Below are 15334 nucleotides of genomic sequence, written 5' to 3' on the forward strand. Positions count from 1 at the left end.
GAGAGAGGAAGTGTGTGAGAGAGTAGGGGTGGCAAAGAGAGAGTACAGGATGGGGGAGAGAGATTGAAAGTAAGGGAGGGGGGATAGAGTAAGTGAGAGAGAGAGTAGGGGTGGCAAAGAGAGAGTACAAAATGGGGGAGAGAGATTGAAAGTAGGGGATGGGAGAGAGAGGAAGTGTGAGAGAGAGTAGGGGTAGTAGAGAGAGATTATAGGGTGGGAGAGAGAGATTGAGAGTAGGGGATGGGGGAGAGAGAGGGAGTAGGTGGTGGGGAATGGAGTAGGAGAGAGAGAGTGAGAGAGAGGAGGATGGGAGTGCATGTGTGTGAAAGAGAGAGTAGGGAATGGGAGAGGGGGAAGACAGAGTAGGGGATGGTAGAGAGAGTAGGTGATGGGAAAGGGAGTGGGAGAGGGAGAGAGAGAGGGGGAATGTAAATGTGTCAGAGAGAGAGAGAGAGAGAGAGAGAGAGAGAGAGAGAGAGAGAGAGAGAGTAGCAGATGGGAGAGAGAGACTAGGTGGTGGAAGAGGGAGTGGAAGAGAGAGAGAATAGGAGGGGAGAGAGAGAGAGAGAGAGAGAGTAGGGGATGGGAGAGAAGAGAGGGGGGATGGGAGTGTGTGTGTGTGTGTGTGTCTATGAAAGAGAGAGAGAGTAGGGGATGGGAGGGAGTGTGAGAGTGTGAGAGGGAGTAGGGGGTGGGAGAGAGAGAGAGTATTGGATGGGAGAAATAGAGTGAAAGGATAGGAAAGATTGTGTCAGAGAGTAGGGGTGGTAGAGAGAGAGTACAGGATGGGAGATACAGAGTGAAAGGATGGGAGAGAGTGTGAGAGAGAGTAGGGGATGGAAGAGAGTGTGAGAGAGAGAGAGTTGGGGATGGGAAAGAGAAATAATGAGTAGGGAATGGGGGAAGAGAGAGAGAGAGAGAGAGAGTAGAGAGGGAGAAAGAGAATTTGAGAGAGAGAGAGATAGTAGGTGGTGGGAGAGGGAGTGGGAGAGGGGAAGAGAGAGGGGGAATGAGAGTGTGTGTGAGAGATCTAGAGAGTAGGGGATGGGATAGGAGAGAGAGGGGGGATGGGAGTGTGTATTTATAAAAGAGAGAGTTTAGGGGATGTGAGAGAGAGAGAGAGAGAGAGAGAGAGAGAGAGAGAGAGAGAGAGAGAGAAGCAGATGGGAGAGAGAAAGTAGGTGGTGGGAGAGGGAGAGAGAGATGGGGGATGGGAGTGTGTGTAAGAGATAGTAGGGGATGAGAGAGAGTGTGAGAGACAGTAGGAGGTGGTAGAGAGAGAGAGAGAGAGATAGAGAGAGAGAGAGAGAGAGAACAGGATGGGAGAGATTGTGAGTGAGAGTAGGGGATGGGAGAGAGTGTGAGAGAGAGTAGGGGAATGGGGAGGAGAGAGAGAGATAGTAGGTAGTGGGAGAGGGAGGATGGGAGTGTGTGAGAGATCTAAAGAGTAGGGGATGGGAGAGGAGGGAGGGTGAGAGAGGGAGAGGAGGTAGAGGGAGAGGGAGAGAGAGAGAGAGAGAGAAATAGAGAGAGAGAGAGAGAGAGAGAGAGAGAGAGTAGGGGATGGGAGAGGGGAGAGAGAGTAGGGAGAGAGGGAGTATAGGGGATAGAAGAGGGGAGAGAGAGTAGGGAGAGAGAGGCTAGGGATGATAGAGAGTGATGTGTTTTGATGTAGTGCGTACACACTATAGTGCGTACGTGATTTATAGTGTGTACATGCTATAATGCATACATATTAAATTTTCTAACCATTTTGATGTTTTTAGGCATATATGCATGTTTTTGCATTCTTAGTTTGTTTTGCAAGATTGTGACATGAATGAGCCACCAACATCTTCAAGGGAATTCATATCCAACATTTTATATGAAATAGGGGATGACCAACAATTTTACAAGACATCATGCTTGGATGGTATGTGCTTATTTTGTGGTTCTTTGGAACTTTTATCAACTTGTCAACATATGGATAGTACACATTCAATTGGAAATGAAATAGTAGATTATGGAAAATTTAAGACAGTGACATATGCTCTAAAAGATGAGAAATAGAATAAAAGATGTGATTTATTCATTGAAAAGATTCCAGTGTATGAGCTCATGAAGATTTTTCATGAAAAGATTATTTACGAGTATGCAAGGCATACCCATAGAGCTAGATGGCTAGATTTGCAATTCAAGTTGTGCAAGGATACGTTTCCACTGGATACCATTATTTTGATTGTAGATTTCACAGAGAACTACACACTACAACCACAAAATGAGGTGCAAGAAAAGTATTATACTTTTCAATAGGTTTCCATGTTTGTTCACATAACATTCATGCATTCACCTACAAGTACAAAGGATGATAGGAAGAATTTGAGGGAGTACCATGTTTACATCAGTGGTGATCAATCACATTCTACGAATTTCGTACATGGTTTTTTTCAACTATTTTATGGAGATTTGGATAATGGGGGCATAACATATCATCAACACATTATTTGGTCAGACAATTATGCATCTTAATTCAAGAATGTACAGATATTCTATTAGTTGAGCAGGATGCACAGGTTGTGTAGAATTTAATATATGTGGAATTTCATAGAAGCTAGTCATGGAAAGGGATAAAATGATGGTGCAAGCGCATGCATGAAAAGAGCCCTAGCTCATGAAGAACTAAAGTAAAAAGATGGAACAATATTTATATATGCAAAATCCATCGTCCAATGGTGTGACGATACAATGGGGCCAAGTAAGGAAGGTGAATCTATGGTTCGTAGATTTTTTTGGTTGATAGATAATACTAACATTGCACCATATCAGTATTGTTGCACACTAATAGGATCTAGTGAGTTGCACTCTTTTAGAAGCTCTAATGTAGGTTCATGGAGCATCCACACATGAAAAAGGGCATGCTATTGTTCATCATTTGTAGAGAAAAATTGGGATGATTTTGAGTCAACTGAATGGGTGGACAAATGGGATATATAGGTTTTGGACCCAATTGACACCTATCTTCCCCCACAAGCACTAGAAATGGTAGAGATGGATTCGTCTATTGACTTTGACCACTCGTCAGATCTAGTGCAACCTGATAATATATATATATATATATATATATATATATATATATATATATATATATATATATATATATATATATATATATATATATATATATATATATATATATATATATATATATATATATATATATATATATATATATATATATATATATATGTATATGTATGTATATATGTATGTATATATGTATGTATATATATATATATATATATATTTGTAATATCAATATGTACCTTTATAGCTTTTACCTAAGTATTTTCTAAATTAATGACCGCATTTTGTACATTTGTCATTGCAGGCCATGTTTTTGCTATTATTGCACCTAAAGACAATGAAGAAGACACATATTATTATTTGTGTCGTTGTTTCTAAGACAAAAAAAAATTTGATCATTCAGTTATAAATGGTGAAGATTTAGAGTAGCATGTCGGTGTGATGGTTGTAACCGACACATGGCTTAGATGATATTCTATGAAGTCTAACCCTAACTTGTGGTTATTCGAGGATTGGTAAACAAAGAGGAAGATTCTTCATTATTCAAACCTTGTTGTCACATCAAAGGTCCACTTGCTATAATGTGGTGGAAAATCACACAGTAAGATTCTTTGGAAAGTTTTTGAGTTAGACCACGAGGCAGTACTTGAGACATAGAAATGTCGAGCAGATCTAGTTGGCTCATTAGATTGAATAGGGAGAGAGGAAGAGAGAGAAAGAGTGATCAATTCCAGGATCCAAATACAATGTTCCAACCTCTCCCCCAAGACTATCCACTTGACAAGGTGGGTATTGTTATTATGTGTAAGTGATGAGATAAGTTTAAATCATAGATTTTATGTTTTGATTTGTTTAGGATCTACATACATTATTTGAATTTATATTAGATTCTTTAATAGGACCCATTTTTAGATTAGTCATTTGAATAAGTGAAAGTTTAGAATTTGTGATTTAGATCAAAATGTAATGAAAGAACATGAAAATTGTTAGAATGTGAATGCTTTGTGATGTAAAGTCATGATTGTGTACATGTAACTAGTAACTTCAAACTGGCGAAAGCAAGGATACAATGGGAGAAGTTTTCAATACTCATCAAGCAAGGGTTATCATAAAACTCAGAAAGCAAGGATTTATACAAATGGATAATTCTTAATGATAAGCTAGATTCAATTTTTGTCATTCTCTAATTTTAGTGGACTAATCTTATCTTATATTTTTTACTGTGCTAATTCTTCATTTTCAGGTCACGAAAGAAGAGGGCGAATAAAGTCGAAGCACTAGTGATAAAGGGTGAGAGGCCAAAATCATATGTGAAATGGTATGATCAATTCACATCCTCAATGTCTATTAGTGCTTTTTGTTCAAGTACCATTGCGTGTTAATCATCTTATTCCTGGGATTGTGGAAGATCACAATCATCAAAAAGTAAGAAGGAAAATAGGTCTGGATCTGATGATAATGGGGCAGTAAAAAATATAGTTCTCTCTAAGGATAATGTTGATCAGCTAATGTATAAGTTGATAGAACCAAAAGACTTTCAATATTTTGATATTTTTGGGATGTTATTTGCAATAATGTCAACACTTGATGAAACCAAATATTATGAGTTGAACTTAGTAGTTTTGTTTAAGCATGTCTAGATCCCTAAAAATAGTCAATGAAAAATACATTTAAAGAGGTTTCTTAGATTGTGCACATTAAATATGTCCATGTCGGATTTTTTGAAATTATTCCATACTATGATTTTGAGGTGACCATTCAGTTAAGCAATAAAATGGTATTAAAAAAGAGGTGCAAAATAGAGATTCAAATACCATATCTTCTCATAGAAAAAACAAGAACTATGAAGTGTAGATATATTGACAATAATGATAATAATGAATTATGAAGTGTACTTATAATAATTACGCATATAAAATATTGTAGTCATTGGTACCCTTTCACTTAACAATCATGCCACCTTAATGAGGTCGTCCAAGTGCATTATTATTCACTTTTTACATTCGCCCAATAAGGCACTCAAATTGAGGTTTCTTCATTTTCTTTTTTTGGGTGTGGGGGGGGAGTTGGGTGGGGTATATTAAGAGGGATTGCCAAAAGCCAATGGGTAGCCAACATGCTTTTATTATAATTCCTTCCAGGCATGGTTTGGCCCATGCAAAGATAATTATGCAAGTTACTATATTTAACTTGCCTCATAACTCTACCCTTCAATATCAATGACAATATTTTCCAACATGTTTGCTGTACTCTTCATGTTGCAAATGCTAAATAGATTGAAATGGCTTAAGTGACACTATATGCATTTGAAGCAAGGGACTCATTTAACCCCAAGTTGTGCATAGAAGGTTTATTGGGGAATTTCTATAAGCAAAAACTAAGATCAACTAGATTGCAAAAATTTCATATGAAGTGAGATGATGGCAAACTGAAAACTGGCCTTTCTAGGCCTTAACCTCAAATCATAAGAGGAGCAACAATTTTTAGCCCTTAACTCCAACACTTTCCAAAGGACTTAGAAAATAAAAACCAGATTTGGATACCCTTTTCAAAGATACATAACATATATAAAACTTAAGGGTGGTTGTTTTGGACCGATATGGTCATTCTACACAATAGCGCTGTCTTTAAAGACACAAAGATGTCACTTTACAAAGGAAATGCAATTTATTTTTACTCCCTGATCTCAAGACTCTAGAAAGTCTCCAAAGATGATCAAAATCCTCCAAATATTTCACCAATTGGGGTCTTGGATGCTTCCAAGTAAAAAAGCTCCAAATTGGTCATAAACAAGCCTCAAAACTAGGGCCTCTCAATAAACTACTTTTTGCACCTTTCTAGGATAAATTGAGGGTGGATACACCATTAATTTTATGTTTCTAGACATTTCAAACCATAAATAGTGCACCACCTTCGAGAAGATCTCTCGCTGCTACTCCCAACCATCCACTTCCATTAACCCTTCCACTACTCTTCTCGGTGATCATCAACCAAATACCTTTCATCTACACATTAAAATTTAGAAATTAAATTTTACATATCAAGGATAAATCATTCCATGAGAATAAATTTTTTATCATTCATGGAGTGATGATCTTTCCATTATATTAGATCAAAATTGTGAAGAAATCACTGTGTTACTCAGGACAGTTAGCATTGTTCTTGTAATCAGTCTATTAAACCAACTTCAAAATGTGAAAAATAGAGATAAAATTATATTAAAAAAGAATTTACCATTTAGTTAAGAATTCAAAAAGATATTAAAACCAACTTCTTGAGGTGACCACGTAGTTAAATAATAAAATGATATTTAAAAAGAGGTGCAAAATAGAGATTAAAATACCAAATCTTCTCATAGAAAAAAAAATAAACTATGAAGTGTAGATATATTGAACATAGCTCTCTTGTGTGCATGTGGGATAGTTTTACTTTTGTTTCTTGTGTGCTAGACCGGTTCTGATGTAGAGTAAGCACAAGGAATCAAAAATTAAACAACCTTCTACCACCCAAACCTCCAAAATCCACAAAGGGTTAAGTGAGGGTTATGATTCACTTAAAAAAGGATAATAATTTGATATTACAACTCTTCAATAGGTTTACAAACCCAACTCTCCAAAAAAAGACAAGAATCCAACTTCTTCCTACTCGGTTCAACAATGGCATACTACCCCCAACTTAGTAAAAAGTGTGATTATGGTGTTCCCAACCTTTCTAACACCAATGATGTCTTGAGGAAATCTCAACATGACCAAAACAAGGAAAATCATTGATTTAACCTACTGCTAACAACCCAAAAAATAGAATGCAACATTTGACCTACTAGGCAATTAGGTCTCTTAGTTCGATTTTTCAGCAATAACTCAAAACTCTTCCAAAGGACTAGGAAATCAAAGTATAGTTTTAGATACCCTTTTAAAATTATTAAGAGACTTCAAATTCTTAAGGCTCCACTCCCTCCAGCATAACTTAACTGAAACCATGTACTCACGCCTAATTAGCAACTGTAGGCATGGTCTACAAGGAAATGGCCAAGAGATGGGTTCATGGAATCAAGCCACCAACTTTAGAGTGTTCTTCTAACCAAAAAAAATATGTTTTTCCTTCACACCAAGTCCCCTACTTCCTTTAAAGAAATTACTTCATCAATTTGCATAAAATTTGGTCTAATACATGAGGGATATTAGACCTAGGGTTTGCTCCTAAAAATATTTGCTAAAACCTCTTGCTTTAACACTTTTGAAGTATGAAAGTAAATCACCTTAACTTGCTCCCTACCCATTTCGCACAAATTCCAATGGAAGGATCTCAAGTTAGGGCCATTTATTTGGCCAAACCCTAATTTTGAGGGTTTCACAAGGCATTGGTCAAGAAAATTCAATATCTTGAGTTTCTTGATTGCTAAAAACTTGAAACCAATTCCAATGCTTCACAAATTAGTAGGTCTAGCTATCCAGTACAAAAAAGTTCACTTCCCAATCATGTTGGGCCATGCTGTATGGGAAAATTAGTAAAACTCATCCTGAAATAACATATTTTATTGATTATGAAGAGCAAGTACATATGTTTCTTCATGTTATCTCTCCACTCAGGTTTCTAGAGCCTTTATAGGCCATTACAAATGGGTAGAACCATCTCATGGCAGTTTTAGCCGTTGGGAGTGGTTGTTTTGAAAAAGTTGCTAATGCAACTTTTGCAATTTTTTTCACTTTTTTCCATTTTGACTAAAATATTGTTCTAATATTGAAAACACCTAAACTACCCTAAAAAACATAAAATAAACCAAAATTCCACCTTTTGGACCAAATGATGCATAGGTTTATATTGACACCTTGGGGTCTTAAATCCATTAGATGGGTGGATGGCCTTAAGGAGATTTCTTAATCAGTCCCAAGGCCTTATTACATTGAACAAAACAAACACTTTAATTAGGTGCTCTGCATCAAGTTATTTCTTATTGATGACACAACCACTTATAATAATGATGCATATAAAATATTGCAATCATTGGTACTTGTATAAATGCATTAGCTATAGTAAAATGTAGAAACTCAACCTTCACAATGACTAGTTATTAACAAATACACCATTTGTAACAACTATATATGACCTCTCCTTATTATAAATAAGGTGTTAAATAGTTAAAGCATCCTTTGATTATGCATAACATATTGATGTGGGATGATCCATTTATTATTATATAACCCTAGATCTTCCTCCCAACATCATAAACTACCATCTAATAAAGAGGTATTATTTCTTAAAAAGATAAACAAGGGGATAAATAGGCTAGATCAACCCATTTGATATGCAATTCTAGTTGACCAAACTGTAAATTTTAAAGATTCAAACATAGTGGTATGTCCATCCATATACTTAATACAATGGAGAACTATCCTTTTTCTTCATTTCGAAAGATGATTATGGGTTTATCTAGAGCATTCTGATAGCATTTGAAAGATCATACGTATCCACTTTAATATTTTCCATCTAGTAATCTATACTCATCTATCCTAGTCAACCAGTTCCTAAATAAAAACACAAAACCATAAGTACTAATGGACTTATTTTAATAGTTGAAATGAAATAAAATTTATTTACATTAATATATTACAATTTTGAGAAGAAGAAAAATGCTGGTTTCAATCCACAAGGATAGACCATGCACCCAACTTCTACACTGTGATACAATGACAATGCAAATGGATTAGCATTAATTCATACAACTAGACACTTAGCAACTTGAACCAACACCCCATGGATGATGGATTTTCACAATTTAGGACTCCTAGCATGTTAAGGGGGTTCAAGATAGCACCAAAACCCAATAATCAAGGCCCAACAACAACCAAAACTCAGATTTCATAGTTTTGTCCAAACAATGCAGCACTTAGCATTAATCCATGTAACTTCAAAATTGACTGAACTCCCCAAAAATGGTGGATCCTCACAAATAGAGTTGAACAACATGATAAGGGATTCAATATGTTAGTAAAACCCAAGAATTAGGATCAAACAATATGTTAAACACAAGTTTCATGGCACTGTTGAGAATGGAGAAAAATGCGTAAAATGTTGTCCTTTTGCTTTTTTTTTTTTTTTTTTCTTCCAAATTTTTACATAACATCAATTTTTTTTTTGAAGATTAGGATACCCATTTCGCTCTTCTATAACATATCAAAAGATGAGGTATCATTGTTTTGGGCCAAGTCTCTGCTGTTACACTATGGGCCACTTTTTAGTCATAAAAATGAGCAATATAGGTGATTTTCAAAGAAATTATTTTTTTCTTAGAAGCTTATAAAGGTCCCTAGGGTCATTAGGTTAAGTTTTACATGTCTAGGAGTTAAGATGTCAAAAATTGCAAAAGTTGTCAAAGCAAAATTGCAAAATGGATGACAACTTTGCTTTGTTAGCTTCAGGGGGCAAGGTAAACCCTATCCCCAACCTCATCCTATCCCCTTCAGTTCTTGAACATTCTCGAGCACGCCGAACTGGAACGTCACTAAGGGTCACTAAATGCCATAGGGTTGTGATCTTTGACATGGCATATCTCGGAGCTCGTGTGAGGTATAGATGGGATTTGAGTTCCTATAGGACTGTGTTGTAGAGACCTATACTAGGCTCTCTCACTTTTTGGAGATCTTACTTCATTTTTATTTTTTGATGCCATCTTAGGTGATGCTAAAACTTGTAGTGTTAGCCGATACAAAGTTGCCAACTGCTAAATCTATCTCACCTTTCATCCTGGGATCAAATTGCCTATTCTATTAGCTTTGGGTGGCTAGGTAAACACTAGCCCCAACCTCTTCTCATCATGTTGAGCACTTGAATGTTATGAAGTACTAAGGATCCCAAGTATCTATTATTGTTATTAATTTGGGATCATAAGAGTTTAATATCCCTAACAACATATCCCAAGACCAAAACTTGTTCCATTCTAACACTCCAAGGATCCACCAAAGTACACAGACCTAATAGGTCCCTAAAAGGCTTGGTTTTCAAAGGAGGACCAAAAGAATGGGCTCATGAATCAAGTGCTGATGTAGAGGCATCCACGAGGATGAATGACACAAGTTCCCTACCAAGACCCAAGGAGGTGGCATATGCATACAGAGGAGGAATGAAGACCTAGTAAGGATCCATGAAGGAATTTAATGTTGTATCATGGCCTTTGAGCCATTGAAATGTTAAAAAGTACAAATAATGTAACAAATTGCCATAAAGAGGCCTAAATGGCTAAAAAGTTAAAATATGGGATAAGGAAGTCATTTCATGTAATGCAATAGTCCATGGGGTGTATTTGGATCCTAGGTAGGTTTTATGAGGTCATTAAGTCATAAGTTGTATAGTAAATGCAAGAAAATCAATGTAATTGCTAAAATATGTGAAGTTGTCATAATGTTACTAATAAGCCAAACATGGCAATATAATACAAGAACCTATAGATAAAGAGAAGATAAAACATTGACCATAATCAAAATACACAAACTCTATCATTTGATGAGGTAGATAATATATAATATATGCATGCACATAAAGATATAAATCTTGTTAACTATCATATACCATATTTTAACATTGCACATGACATAAAAAATAGAAACCATTTGATATACTTTTTCTTTCTGAACTTCATGTTTGCATGTTCATTGTTACCATGTGGATTATGCAAATACAAATTTGATGGTGCATATTTAGATAAGTGACTTTGATACTATCTTTTTGTTCATTTCACTTCTTTCTTGTGCTTTATATTATTATTAACTCCATTTCTTATGTCATTTATATTGTGACACTACTTTCTTATTCAACCATTTGATTGTGCTATATTAGTCGCACCTTTGCTTCTCATTCTCCTTGTATATTATAGTCTATATTAGAGCCACCTCATTTTTTCTTAGGATCATTTTTTAACCCTCTTAACAAGTCAAAACTTGTACAAATTTTAATGTGCAAAATAACCCACGTAGGTTTTTTTAAAAGAGTACATTTTCAAATTCTTTATAACCTACTCGAGTTTTGAAATAAAAAAAAAAAAATTTCAAATTCTTAATAACTCGTATTAGTTATGAAGAATAAAAACACATGCTTCTAAATTAAGCATACACTATATATATAGATTTATGTATATAATATATGTCTACGTTTGTAAATATGCAAATATATATTTCTATAGATATATGTATATATATTGGTATACATTCTTGATTCTTATTTTTTTTGCTCTCTCACATCTCCCTTTTATGGGATCAATATCATTATCTATTTTGACCCCTAATTATCCATCACATATATCTCCCCCTCACTTCTCTCTCTCTCTCTCTCTCTCTCTCTCTCTCTCTCTCTCTCTCTCTCTCTCTCTCTCTCTGGGTGTTGGATCATTGTTTTGATGGCACATGATTTTATGACACGACAAAAGATACCCAACACACAATGCACATGACAAAACTTCAACTCTCTCTCTCTCTCTCTCTCTCTCTCTCTCTCTCTCTCTCTCTCTCTCTCTCATAGGTTTAAAGAAATTAATGAGATGGATGGGATTAAATAAATAAGATTTGTTTAAAAGGGGATTTTTGGAGGGTCATGTATTAAATAAATTTAACACATTAGGGATGGAATTATTTAAATTAAATTTAAATATCTTAGGAAAATGAATATTAATTAATTAATTAGTAATTATAATGTCAAGGGAAATATTAAATAAATTAATATAGTGTTTTGGGACGATTTTAAGGGTCTACGATATGATCTTGTGAAATTAAAGTAATAAGTGAATGCAATATTATGACATATGATGTGAAGAATTGTTATGTGAGATATGATGTAGATTGATATGTATGCAGTCACTCTTGTATGAAGAATTTTCAACCAAAAGATTTGTGAAGCACAACAATTATCTCAGTATTGTATGTATACTTATTTCTTAAAGATCTTATTGTATAGTTGCATGTTAGGGCAGTGGGCTCTTCTTGCATACATTTGAATATGATCCTTCAACTCCTAACAGGGTTGAAGCAACTCCTAATAGGGTTGAGGCTTCTAACAAGGCCTAGTCTCCTAATAGGGACTCAAAACACAATACATTCTTCATAGACTCCTAATAGGGTCAATATCCTTAACCAGATCCTTTATATAGTGAATCATCTAGTGGGTTTCATCCCCACCGAGGTTTTCCCTTGGCTAGGGTTTCCCTAGTTAACAAAATATGGCGTTATGATCTCTCTTTGTGTATGGTTGTTTATACTATTCAGTATTATTGGTTTACTTTCTTATGCATGTGGTAAAGTAAATAATAATATCCAGTTGTAGGCAAAAAGATTAAAAATATTGATTCACACTCCCCTCTCAGTATTATATATTTCTAATAGTGTTTTACATAACCTAGTCCATGCTAATAATGAATCCCACAACTTCCTAATATGGGACCAATGTAAACCAAAAGTATTGAATAAATTCACAATCTATGTAGAAAAGCACACACCTATTAACCAAGGTTTACCCCCTTCTATTTTAAATATAAAAAATTAAAGTTTTACCATGAGAAGTAATACACTAAATGAATTTGACTTTTAAGAAAAAAATGGGGAGTAAGTTCTTCAAGATGGTGCGCAAATAGTGGGTATAAGGGTAAAAGCATAGGTCTGTGCCACCTTTTAGGACCTCTAAACCTATTTTGGTCAAATCTCATTTCTTTATCAAATCTCTACATTAAAAAAGAAGAAGGAAAAACTTAAAATACCATTTTATAGGTCTTAGAGTTAATATCATCATTATATAACTTTCATTATATTTTGTTTAGTTATAATATGTTATAATTTCAAAATATTATAGGTGGATATTTTATCATTTTGAAAGATGCTTCCGCAAAAAAGGGAAAAAATAGTAAATCATATTAACTAATTAACTAATTTATCCCTAGAGGAGAGAGTCCTCTTCAAGAATATGTAATTTACTTTTAAAAGTGTGTAGATTTGATATAGAAGTTTTGACGGGAGGAAAAATCTATTGGTTATTGATAAGGTCGACCTCAAATACTTAGAACAAATAAAATATACAAAAAAAACCCAATATTTTTTTGTGTCCTATCTATCATCTATAACATATTTTTGAATCATAGAAAATAAAAGGGATTTGCATATACTTGTTTGATGGGAACTGCATCCTAAAATTTTTGGAGTTCAAAAAATGACTTCAATTTAAAAAAAATTAAAAAATCAATACATTCTTACTCAAAAAAGTTTTAAAATTAAATTATATAGGCATAAAATTCATCCAATTTCACACATTTCATCAGTTGATAGCATCTTCAAATTATAAACACAAATACAATTGTATGTCATTAAAGTTGAATAGTTCACATTCTAGGATCCTTTTTCTTTATAAAAGGTGACACAGGTTTGTGCTTTTACTTATAAGTGGCTACTTTTTTTTTTTTGAAGTCAAGTAAACTTAAACTTCAAAGAGATATTTGAGGGCCATACACTAAAACTCAAACTATTGGAAAGAATATAAATTATACTACTCAAAATCTAGTTTCTAAAGTATTATTATTTTAAAAAATGGATAAGATTAAGAGGTGGAAAAACCTCTTTCTCACTAAAAACTATTCTTGATGTTTTAAGGGAAAAACATCACATAGTTGTTTCTATGCACTTCAGAAAATATGTAGTTGGATTTAATAATTTGAAAAACCTTTTGGTAGGACGATAGTTAAGAGTGATATATAGAATTTTTGGATACTTTTATAATTTTTCATTAAGTATTTTTTCAATTTAATTTTTCAAATTGAGGGTATGTTCGAACTTTGGTATCTGATCATGTGTTGGACATAACGTGTATCAAAATAAACAAAAGTCTTAACTTTATTTTTTTTTAAATTGTTTACTATCTACTATAGAATTGTAGTATGTAATTTGGTTTGAATTTGATCAAGTATAACAAAAATTATTAAAAAAATGCTAGACATATATCTGTGAGGACTATCAAGACACTGGTAAGTAAAATTAAAGTTTGCTTTGCTAATGTTGTCCACAAATGGAAAAACTTATATATGGTCAAAAAGATGATATGTGTGAGATTACGATGGTAGTTTTAAAGATGCTCACTTGATCATTTGTAAACATGGTGATGAAGTTGAGAAATCATGTTGAAAGGTAATAAAAATGTGTAAAGAGACAAAGATGGATGGAAAATGGGCTTACGAATTCTTAGGATCATTTTTGAACCCTCTTAGCAATCCAAAACTTGTACGAATTTTAATGTGCAAAATAACCCATGTAGGTTTTTTTTTAAAGTACATTTTCAAATTCTTTATAACCTACTCAAGTTTTGAAATGAAAAAATATATATTTTCAAATTCTTAATAACTCATATTAGATATGAAGACATAAAAATACATGCTTCTAAATTAAGCTTACACTATATATATAGATTTATGTATATAATACATGTCTACGTTTGTAAATATGCAAATATATATTTCTATAGATATATGTATATATATTGGTATACATTCTTGATTCTTATTTATTTGTCTCTCTCACATCTCCCTTCTATGGGATCAATATCATTATCTATTTTGACCCCTAATTATCCATCGCATATATCTCCTCGTCACTCTTCTCTCTCTCTATTTCTCTCTCTTTCTGTGTGTTGGATCATTGTTTTGATGGCACATGATTTTATGAAAGAATTCACGTTTTTTCTCATTTTTCCTTTTTGAATTGGATATGTGAGGTAAAGCTTTGATTATTTGTTTCACCACATGATTATAATGTTTCCTTTCATACTTTTTGGCTAATTTTAATAACATTGTTTCTTATTTCATCAATGATTGGTCATGTTCTACTTTAATAGTCAAATCAAATTTGTTCACTATTTGTTTGATTATTCACTATAATATTTTACCCTATTTCCCCACAATCTCCCCAACGTTTCACCATCTTAAGAGTAATGGTCCTAATAGACCTTACATTACTAGACAAAGAGGATGTGAATCTAAAATCATCAATGCTCAAGTGCTTTCAAATGTTGCATGACTAAAATTCAAGTTTACCCTTTCAATAAATCAGTAAAACTTTATGCGACTTTGCACATGTTTTAGTTCTATTAATGACTTTCTTCAATCTATATTTTATTAACTTACATTCTTTATAATATTTTTGACTTATAAAATATAATAATACCATATTTATGTACTTTAAAAATAACCTATTTAAACAATTCATATTTAATTATTTTCATATTTGAAAATGTTCTATTAAAATAAAAG

General features: G+C 33.7%; 1 protein-coding gene across 1 annotated transcript in view; it reads right to left on the bottom strand.

The window, feature by feature from the left end:
* Positions 1-15334, bottom strand: part of LOC149541635 (TMV resistance protein N-like) — a 48215-nt gene that overhangs the window by 28046 nt on the left and 4835 nt on the right. The gene's annotated exons all lie outside the window — the stretch shown is intronic.

This window comes from Cupressus sempervirens, chromosome 8, assembly GCF_028749045.1.
Source record: "Cupressus sempervirens isolate cs-2001-9-10 chromosome 8, ASM2874904v1, whole genome shotgun sequence".
In the NCBI taxonomy this organism is placed as follows: Eukaryota; Viridiplantae; Streptophyta; class Pinopsida; order Cupressales; family Cupressaceae; genus Cupressus; species Cupressus sempervirens.